Source organism: Triturus cristatus, chromosome 5_2 (genome assembly GCF_964204655.1).
Source record: "Triturus cristatus chromosome 5_2, aTriCri1.1, whole genome shotgun sequence".
NCBI classification, from domain to species: domain Eukaryota; kingdom Metazoa; phylum Chordata; class Amphibia; order Caudata; family Salamandridae; genus Triturus; species Triturus cristatus.
This window is the reverse complement of record NC_140588.1, coordinates 573,941,890-573,954,740: the sequence shown is the minus strand read 5'-3', so window position 1 is coordinate 573,954,740 and position 12,851 is coordinate 573,941,890. Positions and strand designations below refer to the sequence as shown.

Here is a 12,851-nt window from a genome sequence, read left to right as displayed (position 1 = left end):
ACAGGAAGCAAGTACTTCCTCCTGCTCCCTTCAGTGGGAAAAGACATAGGAGGTGTATTTCTCCAAGCAGGGGCTCTGCGTAGGTGGCACTGCATTGCTTTGGGAAGCATCCATGCTAAGTGCAGAGTAGCAGCAGACCCCACAGCTGAGACGTGAATTGGGACTGTTAAGGAAGGGCACTGGGAGGGTGAGGAGGGCAGAGGAAAATGCTTTACAAAAGCATCTGCAAGTTCCTACACACCCGCTGAAAACCCATACCAGGGATGGGGCTCGAACCCATGCGGACAACTGTCCATTGGATCTTAAGTCCAACGCCTTAACCACTCGGCCACCCTGGTGAGACGCTAGGCCCTGCCTTACTCAGCTCCCTTTTCATGCTGGCTGCTCCAGCGCAGGCTGTCCAGCAAGAGGTGATTGCAGAGTAAAAAGGCTTTTGCAGGAGGATAAAGGTAATTGCTTATGACAAACACACTGTGTGACACCTAACTTTTCCCCACTCGTACTTTATGGGCAATCTATACAGTGGAGTTAGCTTAGTCACAATAAGGAAGTGAGCAAGGCAGGCTCACAAGAGCATCTCCTCCCTGGTGGTCTAGTGGCTAGGATTCGGCGCTTTCACCGCCGCGGCCCGGGTTTGATTCGCGGTCAGGGAAGATCCCTCTAAGACGTAGACGTGCGTAATTTGTCCACGCAGCTCAGCTTTTTTTAATCGAAGGTCCTTAAAAAGGCACCCCGACCTATAGACGAAAGCAGAGGAAAGGGGCTGGGTCCCCTGTGTCCCAGGTTGCTTTGCTCCCATTGCCCTCAGCCACCTTCATGCGCACGCAGTCCCCCACCCAGTCAGGTGCTCTATGTGGGCGTAAAGTGCAGTACCAGCTCATCAGAAAGGTAAATTGCTGGAAAACCCGGCTGCGATGTATACATCTACTTTGGAGCACTCTTCTCCCTTGCACTCTTGAATCGGTCATTCGCAATGTATTCTTCCAGCAAGCTGAATAACGAGGTAGGTGTGAGAAGGTGTACCAGCTGTCTTTGAGCTATCAGCGGCCACTAGGTGTCCCTCTTGTGATTTCCCGGGGATCCCGATTGTACAGGAATTCGTCGGTTCAGTAGCATGGGGGAGGGGATGGCCTGTGCTTGGAAGTGACAAACAGTCTGGTGTAATCATGAGTGTTTTTTTAAGTTCTGATTCATTTTCGCTGTAGAATAAAATATGCTTTCAGCCCCCATGAGCTTTGTCACTAGGAGAGCAGTGTAGGAACTTTTGCTGTATGGCTGTGGGTTCCCTGGTGGTCTAGTGGTTAGGATTCGGCGCTCTCACCGCCGCGGCCCGGGTTCGATTCCCGGTCAGGGAACAGTCCTTCTTCTGCCCTTGAACGCTTTTCCTTCCCGCAGGTCAGGGCTTCTCAAAATGAATTTGCTTTTCTGACATACAGTTTGCCTAGCATCCCGCAATATGGCTCCTAATTTGATTTTCGCAAGGTTCCCTTTGAGTTGCTTTCCTCGGTGGGAGGAAAATCTCTTGTGCAAGACTCTTGAGGAAGTGAGATTCTGTATTCCGAGGTGCGCTTCTTTTCGTAGGCTTCTGACCACATGGTGTGCGGCAGGAAGTCATCTTTGACAGGGCCGCAGGCTTTGTCTCCAAATGGCATCCCGGACCCACTGCAACCCTCCTTTTTGCTGAAACGGAAGTCTGGTTCAGGGTAAGAAAAAGCTGAGCTGCACGTACCGAAAGCAGCAGAGCCCAGCGGCGGAGAGGGTGTGGCCAGGGCTGTCTGATTTGCATAGTGACCAGTGGCATCTTGGGAATGTACAGGCTTTGGAGCTTAACGGGGGCTGCAGGGGTCTGCCTGGCCGGAGAAATGCCTGTCTGGCGCTCCCCTCAGGACACACGTGTCTTCCGTTCGAGCATGGAGGGTGAGGGACATGGGTCACCCTCATATACAGGGGTGTGGGCATGGGCAGGATGGGGCGTGGGGGACCCGTCAGGGCATTGCCCGTTTGGAAGCCCGTTCGGAAGGCAAGAGGAGGCGGAGGCGGGAATCTCTGCTCAATTTTTTCCCGAGGCCTGGGGACAAGCCTTTGCACATTTGATCCAGCCGGGCCTGCATCAGCAGATCCTGCTCCGATGGCAAGGGAGAGCCTGCAGGTGTAAATCAAAGAAAGGGGAGAAATCCGCAAGAGGCGGTTTAACAAATTCCAGTGGCAGGCCCATGTTCCACAGGAAGCAAGTACTTCCTCCTGCTCCCTTCAGTGGGAAAAGACATAGGAGGTGTATTTCTCCAAGCAGGGGCTCTGCGTAGGTGGCACTGCATTGCTTTGGGAAGCATCCATGCTAAGTGCAGAGTAGCAGCAGACCCCACAGCTGAGACGTGAATTGGGACTGTTAAGGAAGGGCACTGGGAGGGTGAGGAGGGCAGAGGAAAATGCTTTACAAAAGCATCTGCAAGTTCCTACACACCCGCTGAAAACCCATACCAGGGATGGGGCTCGAACCCATGCGGACAACTGTCCATTGGATCTTAAGTCCAACGCCTTAACCACTCGGCCACCCTGGTGAGACGCTAGGCCCTGCCTTACTCAGCTCCCTTTTCATGCTGGCTGCTCCAGCGCAGGCTGTCCAGCAAGAGGTGATTGCAGAGTAAAAAGGCTTTTGCAGGAGGATAAAGGTAATTGCTTATGACAAACACACTGTGTGACACCTAACTTTTCCCCACTCGTACTTTATGGGCAATCTATACAGTGGAGTTAGCTTAGTCACAATAAGGAAGTGAGCAAGGCAGGCTCACAAGAGCATCTCCTCCCTGGTGGTCTAGTGGCTAGGATTCGGCGCTTTCACCGCCGCGGCCCGGGTTTGATTCGCGGTCAGGGAAGATCCCTCTAAGACGTAGACGTGCGTAATTTGTCCACGCAGCTCAGCTTTTTTTAATCGAAGGTCCTTAAAAAGGCACCCCGACCTATAGACGAAAGCAGAGGAAAGGGGCTGGGTCCCCTGTGTCCCAGGTTGCTTTGCTCCCATTGCCCTCAGCCACCTTCATGCGCACGCAGTCCCCCACCCAGTCAGGTGCTCTATGTGGGCGTAAAGTGCAGTACCAGCTCATCAGAAAGGTAAATTGCTGGAAAACCCGGCTGCGATGTATACATCTACTTTGGAGCACTCTTCTCCCTTGCACTCTTGAATCGGTCATTCGCAATGTATTCTTCCAGCAAGCTGAATAACGAGGTAGGTGTGAGAAGGTGTACCAGCTGTCTTTGAGCTATCAGCGGCCACTAGGTGTCCCTCTTGTGATTTCCCGGGGATCCCGATTGTACAGGAATTCGTCGGTTCAGTAGCATGGGGGAGGGGATGGCCTGTGCTTGGAAGTGACAAACAGTCTGGTGTAATCATGAGTGTTTTTTTAAGTTCTGATTCATATTCGCTGTAGAATAAAATATGCTTTCAGCCCCCATGAGCTTTGTCACTAGGAGAGCAGTGTAGGAACTTTTGCTGTATGGCTGTGGGTTCCCTGGTGGTCTAGTGGTTAGGATTCGGCGCTCTCACCGCCGCGGCCCGGGTTCGATTCCCGGTCAGGGAACAGTCCTTCTTCTGCCCTTGAACGCTTTTCCTTCCCGCAGGTCAGGGCTTCTCAAAATGAATTTGCTTTTCTGACATACAGTTTGCCTAGCATCCCGCAATATGGCTCCTAATTTGATTTTCGCAAGGTTCCCTTTGAGTTGCTTTCCTCGGTGGGAGGAAAATCTCTTGTGCAAGACTCTTGAGGAAGTGAGATTCTGTATTCCGAGGTGCGCTTCTTTTCGTAGGCTTCTGACCACATGGTGTGCGGCAGGAAGTCATCTTTGACAGGGCCGCAGGCTTTGTCTCCAAATGGCATCCCGGACCCACTGCAACCCTCCTTTTTGCTGAAACGGAAGTCTGGTTCAGGGTAAGAAAAAGCTGAGCTGCACGTACCGAAAGCAGCAGAGCCCAGCGGCGGAGAGGGTGTGGCCAGGGCTGTCTGATTTGCATAGTGACCAGTGGCATCTTGGGAATGTACAGGCTTTGGAGCTTAACGGGGGCTGCAGGGGTCTGCCTGGCCGGAGAAATGCCTGTCTGGCGCTCCCCTCAGGACACACGTGTCTTCCGTTCGAGCATGGAGGGTGAGGGACATGGGTCACCCTCATATACAGGGGTGTGGGCATGGGCAGGATGGGGCGTGGGGGACCCGTCAGGGCATTGCCCGTTTGGAAGCCCGTTCGGAAGGCAAGAGGAGGCGGAGGCGGGAATCTCTGCTCAATTTTTTCCCGAGGCCTGGGGACAAGCCTTTGCACATTTGATCCAGCCGGGCCTGCATCAGCAGATCCTGCTCCGATGGCAAGGGAGAGCCTGCAGGTGTAAATCAAAGAAAGGGGAGAAATCCGCAAGAGGCGGGTTAACAAATTCCAGTGGCAGGCCCATGTTCCACAGGAAGCAAGTACTTCCTCCTGCTCCCTTCAGTGGGAAAAGACATAGGAGGTGTATTTCTCCAAGCAGGGGCTCTGCGTAGGTGGCACTTCATTGCTTTGGGAAGCATCCATGCTAAGTGCAGAGTAGCAGCAGACCCCACAGCTGAGACGTGAATTGGGACTGTTAAGGAAGGGCACTGGGAGGGTGAGGAGGGCAGAGGAAAATGCTTTACAAAAGCATCTGCAAGTTCCTACACACCCGCTGAAAACCCATACCAGGGATGGGGCTCAAACCCATGCGGACAACTGTCCATTGGATCTTAAGTCCAACGCCTTAACCACTCGGCCACCCTGGTGAGACCCTAGGCCCTGCCTTACTCAGCTCCCTTTTCATGCTGGCTGCTCCAGCGCAGGCTGTCCAGCAAGAGGTGATTGCAGAGTAAAAAGGCTTTTGCAGGAGGATAAAGGTAATTGCTTATGACAAACACACTGTGTGACACCTAACTTTTCCCCACTCGTACTTTATGGGCAATCTATACAGTGGAGTTAGCTTAGTCACAATAAGGAAGTGAGCAAGGCAGGCTCACAAAAGCATCTCCTCCCTGGTGGTCTAGTGGCTAGGATTCGGCGCTTTCACCGCCGCGCCCTGGTTCGATTCCCGGTCAGGGAAGATCCCTCTAAGACGTAGACGTGTGTAATTTGTCCACGCAGCTCAGCTTTTTTTAATCGAAGGTCCTTAAAAAGGCACCCCGACCTATAGACGAAAGCAGAGGAAAGGGGCTGGGTCCCCTGTGTCCCAGGTTGCTTTGCTCCCATTGCCCTCAGCCACCTTCATGCGCACGCAGTCCCCCACCCAGTCAGGTGCTCTATGTGGGCGTAAAGTGCAGTACCAGCTCATCAGAAAGGTAAATTGCTGGAAAACCCGGCTGCGATGTATACATCTACTTTGGAGCACTCTTCTCCCTTGCACTCTTGAATCGGTCATTCGCAATGTATTCTTCCAGCAAGCTGAATAACGAGGTAGGTGTGAGAAGGTGTACCAGCTGTCTTTGAGCTATCAGCGGCCACTAAGTGTCCCTCTTGTGATTTCCCGGGGATCCCGATTGTACAGGAATTCGACGGTTCAGTAGCACGGGGGAGGGGATGGCCTGTGCTTGGAAGTGACAAACAGTCTGGTGGAATCATGAGTGTTTTTTCAAGTTCTGATTCATATTCGCTGTAGAATAAAATATGCTTTCAGCCCCCATGAGCTTTGTCACTAGGAGAGCAGTGTAGGAACTTTTGCTGTATGGCTGTGGGTTCCCTGGTGGTCTAGTGGTTAGGATTCGGCGCTCTCACCGCCGCGGCCCGGGTTCGATTCCCGGTCAGGGAACAGTCCTTCTTCTGCCCTTGAACGCTTTTCCTTCCCGCAGGTCAGGGCTTCTCAAAATGAATTTGCATTTCTGACATAAAGTTTGCCTAGCATCCCGCAATATGGCTCCTAATTTGATTTTCGCAAGGTTCCCTTTGAGTTGATTTCCTCGGTGGGAGGAAAATCTCTTGTGCAAGGCTCTTGAGGAAGTGAGATTCTGTATTCCGAGGTGCGCTTCTTTTCGTAGGCTTCTGACCACATGGTGTGCGGCAGGAAGTCATCTTTGACAGGGCCGCAGGCTTTGTCTCCAAATGGCATCCCGGACCCACTGCAACCCACCTTTTTGCTGAAACGGAAGTCTGGTTCAGGGTAAGAAAAAGCTGAGCTGCACGTACCGAAAGCAGCAGAGCCCAGCGGCGGAGAGGGTGTGGCCAGGGCTGTCTGATTTGCATAGTGACCAGTGGCATCTTGGGAATGTACAGGCTTTGGAGCTTAACGGGGGCTGCAGGGGTCTGCCTGGCCGGAGAAATGCCTGTCTGGCGCTCCCCTCAGGACACACGTGTCTTCCGTTCGAGCATGGAGGGTGAGGGACATGGGTCACCCTCATATACAGGGGTGTGGGCATGGGCAGGATGGGGCGTGGGGGACCCGTCAGGGCATTGCCCGTTTGGAAGCCCGTTCGGAAGGCAAGAGGAGGCGGAGGCGGGAATCTCTGCTCAATTTTTTCCCGAGGCCTGGGGACAAGCCTTTGCACATTTGATCCAGCCGGGCCTGCATCAGCAGATCCTGCTCCGATGGCAAGGGAGAGCCTGCAGGTGTAAATCAAAGAAAGGGGAGAAATCCGCAAGAGGCGGGTTAACAAATTCCAGTGGCAGGCCCATGTTCCACAGGAAGCAAGTACTTCCTCCTGCTCCCTTCAGTGGGAAAAGACATAGGAGGTGTATTTCTCCAAGCAGGGGTTCTGCGTAGGTGGCACTGCATTGCTTTGGGAAGCATCCATGCTAAGTGCAGAGTAGCAGCAGACCCCACAGCTGAGACGTGAATTGGGACTGTTAAGGAAGGGCACTGGGAGGGTGAGGAGGGCAGAGGAAAATGCTTTACAAAAGCATCTGCAAGTTCCTACACACCCGCTGAAAACCCATACCAGGGATGGGGCTCGAACCCATGCGGACAACTGTCCATTGGATCTTAAGTCCAACGCCTTAACCACTCGGCCACCCTGGTGAGACCCTAGGCCCTGCCTTACTCAGCTCCCTTTTCATGCTGGCTGCTCCAGCGCAGGCTGTCCAGCAAGAGGTGATTGCAGAGTAAAAAGGCTTTTGCAGGAGGATAAAGGTAATTGCTTATGACAAACACACTGTGTGACACCTAACTTTTCCCCACTCGTACTTTATGGGCAATCTATACAGTGGAGTTAGCTTAGTCACAATAAGGAAGTGAGCAAGGCAGGCTCACAAGAGCATCTCCTCCCTGGTGGTCTAGTGGCTAGGATTCGGCGCTTTCACCGCCGCGGCCCGGGTTTGATTCGCGGTCAGGGAAGATCCCTCTAAGACGTAGACGTGCGTAATTTGTCCACGCAGCTCAGCTTTTTTTAATCGAAGGTCCTTAAAAAGGCACCCCGACCTATAGACGAAAGCAGAGGAAAGGGGCTGGGTCCCCTGTGTCCCAGGTTGCTTTGCTCCCATTGCCCTCAGCCACCTTCATGCGCACGCAGTCCCCCACCCAGTCAGGTGCTCTATGTGGGCGTAAAGTGCAGTACCAGCTCATCAGAAAGGTAAATTGCTGGAAAACCCGGCTGCGATGTATACATCTACTTTGGAGCACTCTTCTCCCTTGCACTCTTGAATCGGTCATTCGCAATGTATTCTTCCAGCAAGCTGAATAACGAGGTAGGTGTGAGAAGGTGTACCAGCTGTCTTTGAGCTATCAGCGGCCACTAGGTGTCCCTCTTGTGATTTTCCGGGGATCCCGATTGTACAGGAATTCGTCGGTTCAGTAGCATGGGGGAGGGGATGGCCTGTGCTTGGAAGTGACAAACAGTCTGGTGTAATCATGAGTGTTTTTTTAAGTTCTGATTCATATTCGCTGTAGAATAAAATATGCTTTCAGCCCCCATGAGCTTTGTCACTAGGAGAGCAGTGTAGGAACTTTTGCTGTATGGCTGTGGGTTCCCTGGTGGTCTAGTGGTTAGGATTCGGCGCTCTCACCGCCGCGGCCCGGGTTCGATTCCCGGTCAGGTAACAGTCCTTCTTCTGCCCTTGAACGCTTTTCCTTCCCGCAGGTCAGGGCTTCTCAAAATGAATTTGCTTTTCTGACATACAGTTTGCCTAGCATCCCGCAATATGGCTCCTAATTTGATTTTCGCAAGGTTCCCTTTGAGTTGCTTTCCTCGGTGGGAGGAAAATCTCTTGTGCAAGACTCTTGAGGAAGTGAGATTCTGTATTCCGAGGTGCGCTTCTTTTCGTAGGCTTCTGACCACATGGTGTGCGGCAGGAAGTCATCTTTGACAGGGCCGCAGGCTTTGTCTCCAAATGGCATCCCGGACCCACTGCAACCCACCTTTTTGCTGAAACGGAAGTCTGGTTCAGGGTAAGAAAAAGCTGAGCTGCACGTACCGAAAGCAGCAGAGCCCAGCGGCGGAGAGGGTGTGGCCAGGGCTGTCTGATTTGCATAGTGACCAGTGGCATCTTGGGAATGTACAGGCTTTGGAGCTTAACGGGGGCTGCAGGGGTCTGCCTGGCCGGAGAAATGCCTGTCTGGCGCTCCCCTCAGGACACACGTGTCTTCCGTTCGAGCATGGAGGGTGAGGGACATGGGTCACCCTCATATACAGGGGTGTGGGCATGGGCAGGATGGGGCGTGGGGCACCCGTCAGGGCATTGCCCGTTTGGAAGGCAAGAGGAGGCGGAGGCGGGAATCTCTGCTCAATTTTTTCCCGAGGCCTGGGGACAAGCCTTTGCACATTTGATCCAGCCGGGCCTGCATCAGCAGATCCTGCTCCGATGGCAAGGGAGAGCCTGCAGGTGTAAATCAAAGAAAGGGGAGAAATCCGCAAGAGGCGGGTTAACAAATTCCAGTGGCAGGCCCATGTTCCACAGGAAGCAAGTACTTCCTCCTGCTCCCTTCAGTGGGAAAAGACATAGGAGGTGTATTTCTCCAAGCAGGGGCTCTGCGTAGGTGGCACTTCATTGCTTTGGGAAGCATCCATGCTAAGTGCAGAGTAGCAGCAGACCCCACAGCTGAGACGTGAATTGGGACTGTTAAGGAAGGGCACTGGGAGGGTGAGGAGGGCAGAGGAAAATGCTTTACAAAAGCATCTGCAAGTTCCTACACACCCGCTGAAAACCCATACCAGGGATGGGGCTCAAACCCATGCGGACAACTGTCCATTGGATCTTAAGTCCAACGCCTTAACCACTCGGCCACCCTGGTGAGACCCTAGGCCCTGCCTTACTCAGCTCCCTTTTCATGCTGGCTGCTCCAGCGCAGGCTGTCCAGCAAGAGGTGATTGCAGAGTAAAAAGGCTTTTGCAGGAGGATAAAGGTAATTGCTTATGACAAACACACTGTGTGACACCTAACTTTTCCCCACTCGTACTTTATGGGCAATCTATACAGTGGAGTTAGCTTAGTCACAATAAGGAAGTGAGCAAGGCAGGCTCACAAGAGCATCTCCTCCCTGGTGGTCTAGTGGCTAGGATTCGGCGCTTTCACCGCCGCGCCCGGGTTCGATTCCCGGTCAGGGAAGATCCCTCTAAGACGTAGACGTGTGTAATTTGTCCACGCAGCTCAGCTTTTTTTAATCGAAGGTCCTTAAAAAGGCACCCCGACCTATAGACGAAAGCAGAGGAAAGGGGCTGGGTCCCCTGTGTCCCAGGTTGCTTTGCTCCCATTGCCCTCAGCCACCTTCATGCGCACGCAGTCCCCCACCCAGTCAGGTGCTCTATGTGGGCGTAAAGTGCAGTACCAGCTCATCAGAAAGGTAAATTGCTGGAAAACCCGGCTGCGATGTATACATCTACTTTGGAGCACTCTTCTCCCTTGCACTCTTGAATCGGTCATTCGCAATGTATTCTTCCAGCAAGCTGAATAACGAGGTAGGTGTGAGAAGGTGTACCAGCTGTCTTTGAGCTATCAGCGGCCACTAGGTGTCCCTCTTGTGATTTCCCGGGGATCCCGATTGTACAGGAATTCGTCGGTTCAGTAGCACGGGGGAGGGGATGGCCTGTGCTTGGAAGTGACAAACAGTCTGGTGGAATCATGAGTGTTTTTTCAAGTTCTGATTCATATTCGCTGTAGAATAAAATATGCTTTCAGCCCCCATGAGCTTTGTCACTAGGAGAGCAGTGTAGGAACTTTTGCTGTATGGCTGTGGGTTCCCTGGTGGTCTAGTGGTTAGCATTCGGCGCTCTCACCGCCGCGGCCCGGGTTCGATTCCCGGTCAGGGAACAGTCCTTCTTCTGCCCTTGAACGCTTTTCCTTCCCGCAGGTCAGGGCTTCTCAAAATGAATTTGCTTTTCTGACATAAAGTTTGCCTAGCATCCCGCAATATGGTTTCTAATTTGATTTTCGCAAGGTTCCCTTTGAGTTGCTTTCCTCGGTGGGAGGAAAATCTCTTGTGCAAGGCTCTTGAGGAAGTGAGATTCTGTATTCCGAGGTGCGCTTCTTTTCGTAGGCTTCTGACCACATGGTGTGCGGCAGGAAGTCATCTTTGACAGGGCCGCAGGCTTTGTCTCCAAATGGCATCCCGGACCCACTGCAACCCACCTTTTTGCTGAAACGGAAGTCTGGTTCAGGGTAAGAAAAAGCTGAGCTGCACGTACCGAAAGCAGCAGAGCCCAGCGGCGGAGAGGGTGTGGCCAGGGCTGTCTGATTTGCATAGTGACCAGTGGCATCTTGGGAATGTACAGGCTTTGGAGCTTAACGGGGGCTGCAGGGGTCTGCCTGGCCGGAGAAATGCCTGTCTGGCGCTCCCCTCAGGACACACGTGTCTTCCGTTCGAGCATGGAGGGTGAGGGACATGGGTCACCCTCATATACAGGGGTGTGGGCATGGGCAGGATGGGGCGCGGGGGACCTGTCAGGGCATTGCCCGTTTGGAAGCCCGTTCGGAAGGCAAGAGGAGGCGGAGGCGGGAATCTCTGCTCAATTTTTTCCCGAGGCCTGGGGACAAGCCTTTGCACATTTGATCCAGCCGGGCCTGCATCAGCAGATCCTGCTCCGATGGCAAGGGAGAGCCTGCAGGTGTAAATCAAAGAAAGGGGAGAAATCCGCAAGAGGCGGTTTAACAAATTCCAGTGGCAGGCCCATGTTCCACAGGAAGCAAGTACTTCCTCCTGCTCCCTTCAGTGGGAAAAGACATAAGAGGTGTATTTCTCCAAGCAGGGGCTCTGCGTAGGTGGCACTGCATTGCTTTGGGAAGCATCCATGCTAAGTGCAGAGTAGCAGCAGACCCCACAGCTGAGACGTGAATTGGGACTGTTAAGGAAGGGCACTGGGAGGGTGAGGAGGGCAGAGGAAAATGCTTTACAAAATCATCTGCAAGTTCCTACACACCCGCTGAAAACCCATACCAGGGATGGGGCTCGAACCCATGCGGACAACTGTCCATTGGATCTTAAGTCCAACGCCTTAACCACTCGGCCACCCTGGTGAGACCCTAGGCCCTGCTTTACTCAGCTCCCTTTTCATGCTGGCTGCTCCAGCGCAGGCTGTCCAGCAAGAGGTGATTGCAGAGTAAAAAGGCTTTTGCAGGAGGATAAAGGTAATTGCTTATGACAAACACACTGTGTGACACCTAACTTTTCCACACTCGTACTTTATGGGCAATCTATACAGTGGAGTTAGCTTAGTCACAATAAGGAAGTGAGCAAGGCAGGCTCACAAGAGCATCTCCTCCCTGGTGGTCTAGTGGCTAGGATTCGGCGCTTTCACCGCCGCGGCCCGGGTTCGATTCCCGGTCAGGGAAGATCTCTCTAAGACGTAGACGTGCGTAATTTGTCCACGCAGCTCAGCTTTTTTTAATCGAAGGTCCTTAAAAGGCACCCCGACCTATAGACGAAAGCAGAGGAAAGGGGCTGGGTCCCCTGTGTCCCAGGTTGCTTTGCTCCCATTGCCCTCAGCCACCTTCATGCGCACGCAGTCCCCCACCCAGTCAGGTGCTCTATGTGGGCGTAAAGTGCAGTACCAGCTCATCAGAAAGGTAAATTGCTGGAAAACCCGGCTGCGATGTATACATCTACTTTGGAGCACTCTTCTCCCTTGCACTCTTGAATCGGTCATTCGCAATGTATTCTTCCAGCAAGCTGAATAACGAGGTAGGTGTGAGAAGGTGTACCAGCTGTCTTTGAGCTATCAGCGGCCACTAGGTGTCCCTCTTGTGATTTCCCGGGGATCCTGATTGTACAGGAATTCGTCGGTTCAGTAGCACGGGGGAGGGGATGGCCTGTGCTTGGAAGTGACAAACAGTCTGGTGGAATCATGAGTGTTTTTTCAAGTTCTGATTCATATTCGCTGTAGAATAAAATATGCTTTCAGCCCCCATGAGCTTTGTCACTAGGAGAGCAGTGTAGGAACTTTTGCTGTATGGCTGTGGGTTCCCTGGTGGTCTAGTGGTTAGGATTTGGCGCTCTCACCGCCGCGGCCCGGGTTCGATTCCCGGTCAGGAAACAGTTCTTCTTCTGCCCTTGAACGCTTTTCCTTCCCGCAGGTCAGGGCTTCTCAAAATGAATTTGCTTTTCTGACATACAGTTTGCCTAGCATCCTACAATATGGCTCCTAATTTGATTTTCGCAAGGTTCCCTTTGAGTTGCTTTCCTCGGTGGGAGGAAAATCTCTTGTGCAAGGCTTTTGAGGAAGTGAGATTCTGTATTCCGAGGTGCGCTACTTTTCGTAGGCTTCTGACCACATGGTGTGCGGCAGGAAGTCATCTTTGACAGGGCCGCAGGCTTTGTCTCCAAATGGCATCCCGGACCCACTGCAACCCACCTTTTTGCTGAAACGGAAGTCTGGTTCAGGGTAAGAAAAAGCTGAGCTGCACGTACCGAAAGCAGCAGAGCCCAGCGGCGGAGAGGGTGTGGC

General features: G+C 52.9%; 4 non-coding genes across 4 annotated transcripts; all 4 read left to right on the top strand.

Annotated features, from left to right (window-relative positions):
- The first annotated feature begins 1,283 nt into the window (after positions 1-1,283).
- TRNAE-CUC (transfer RNA glutamic acid (anticodon CUC)) lies at positions 1,284-1,355 on the top strand. Its single transcript has one exon. It is a non-coding gene; the product is annotated as a tRNA-Glu (tRNA).
- Positions 1,356-3,503: 2,148 nt separating this feature from the next.
- On the top strand, positions 3,504-3,575 carry TRNAE-CUC (transfer RNA glutamic acid (anticodon CUC)). The gene has a single exon. It is a non-coding gene; the product is annotated as a tRNA-Glu (tRNA).
- Positions 3,576-5,722: 2,147 nt separating this feature from the next.
- Positions 5,723-5,794, top strand: TRNAE-CUC (transfer RNA glutamic acid (anticodon CUC)). Its single transcript has one exon. It is a non-coding gene; the product is annotated as a tRNA-Glu (tRNA).
- Positions 5,795-11,667: 5,873 nt separating this feature from the next.
- Positions 11,668-11,739, top strand: TRNAE-UUC (transfer RNA glutamic acid (anticodon UUC)). Its single transcript has one exon. It is a non-coding gene; the product is annotated as a tRNA-Glu (tRNA).
- Positions 11,740-12,851: the final 1,112 nt, after the last annotated feature.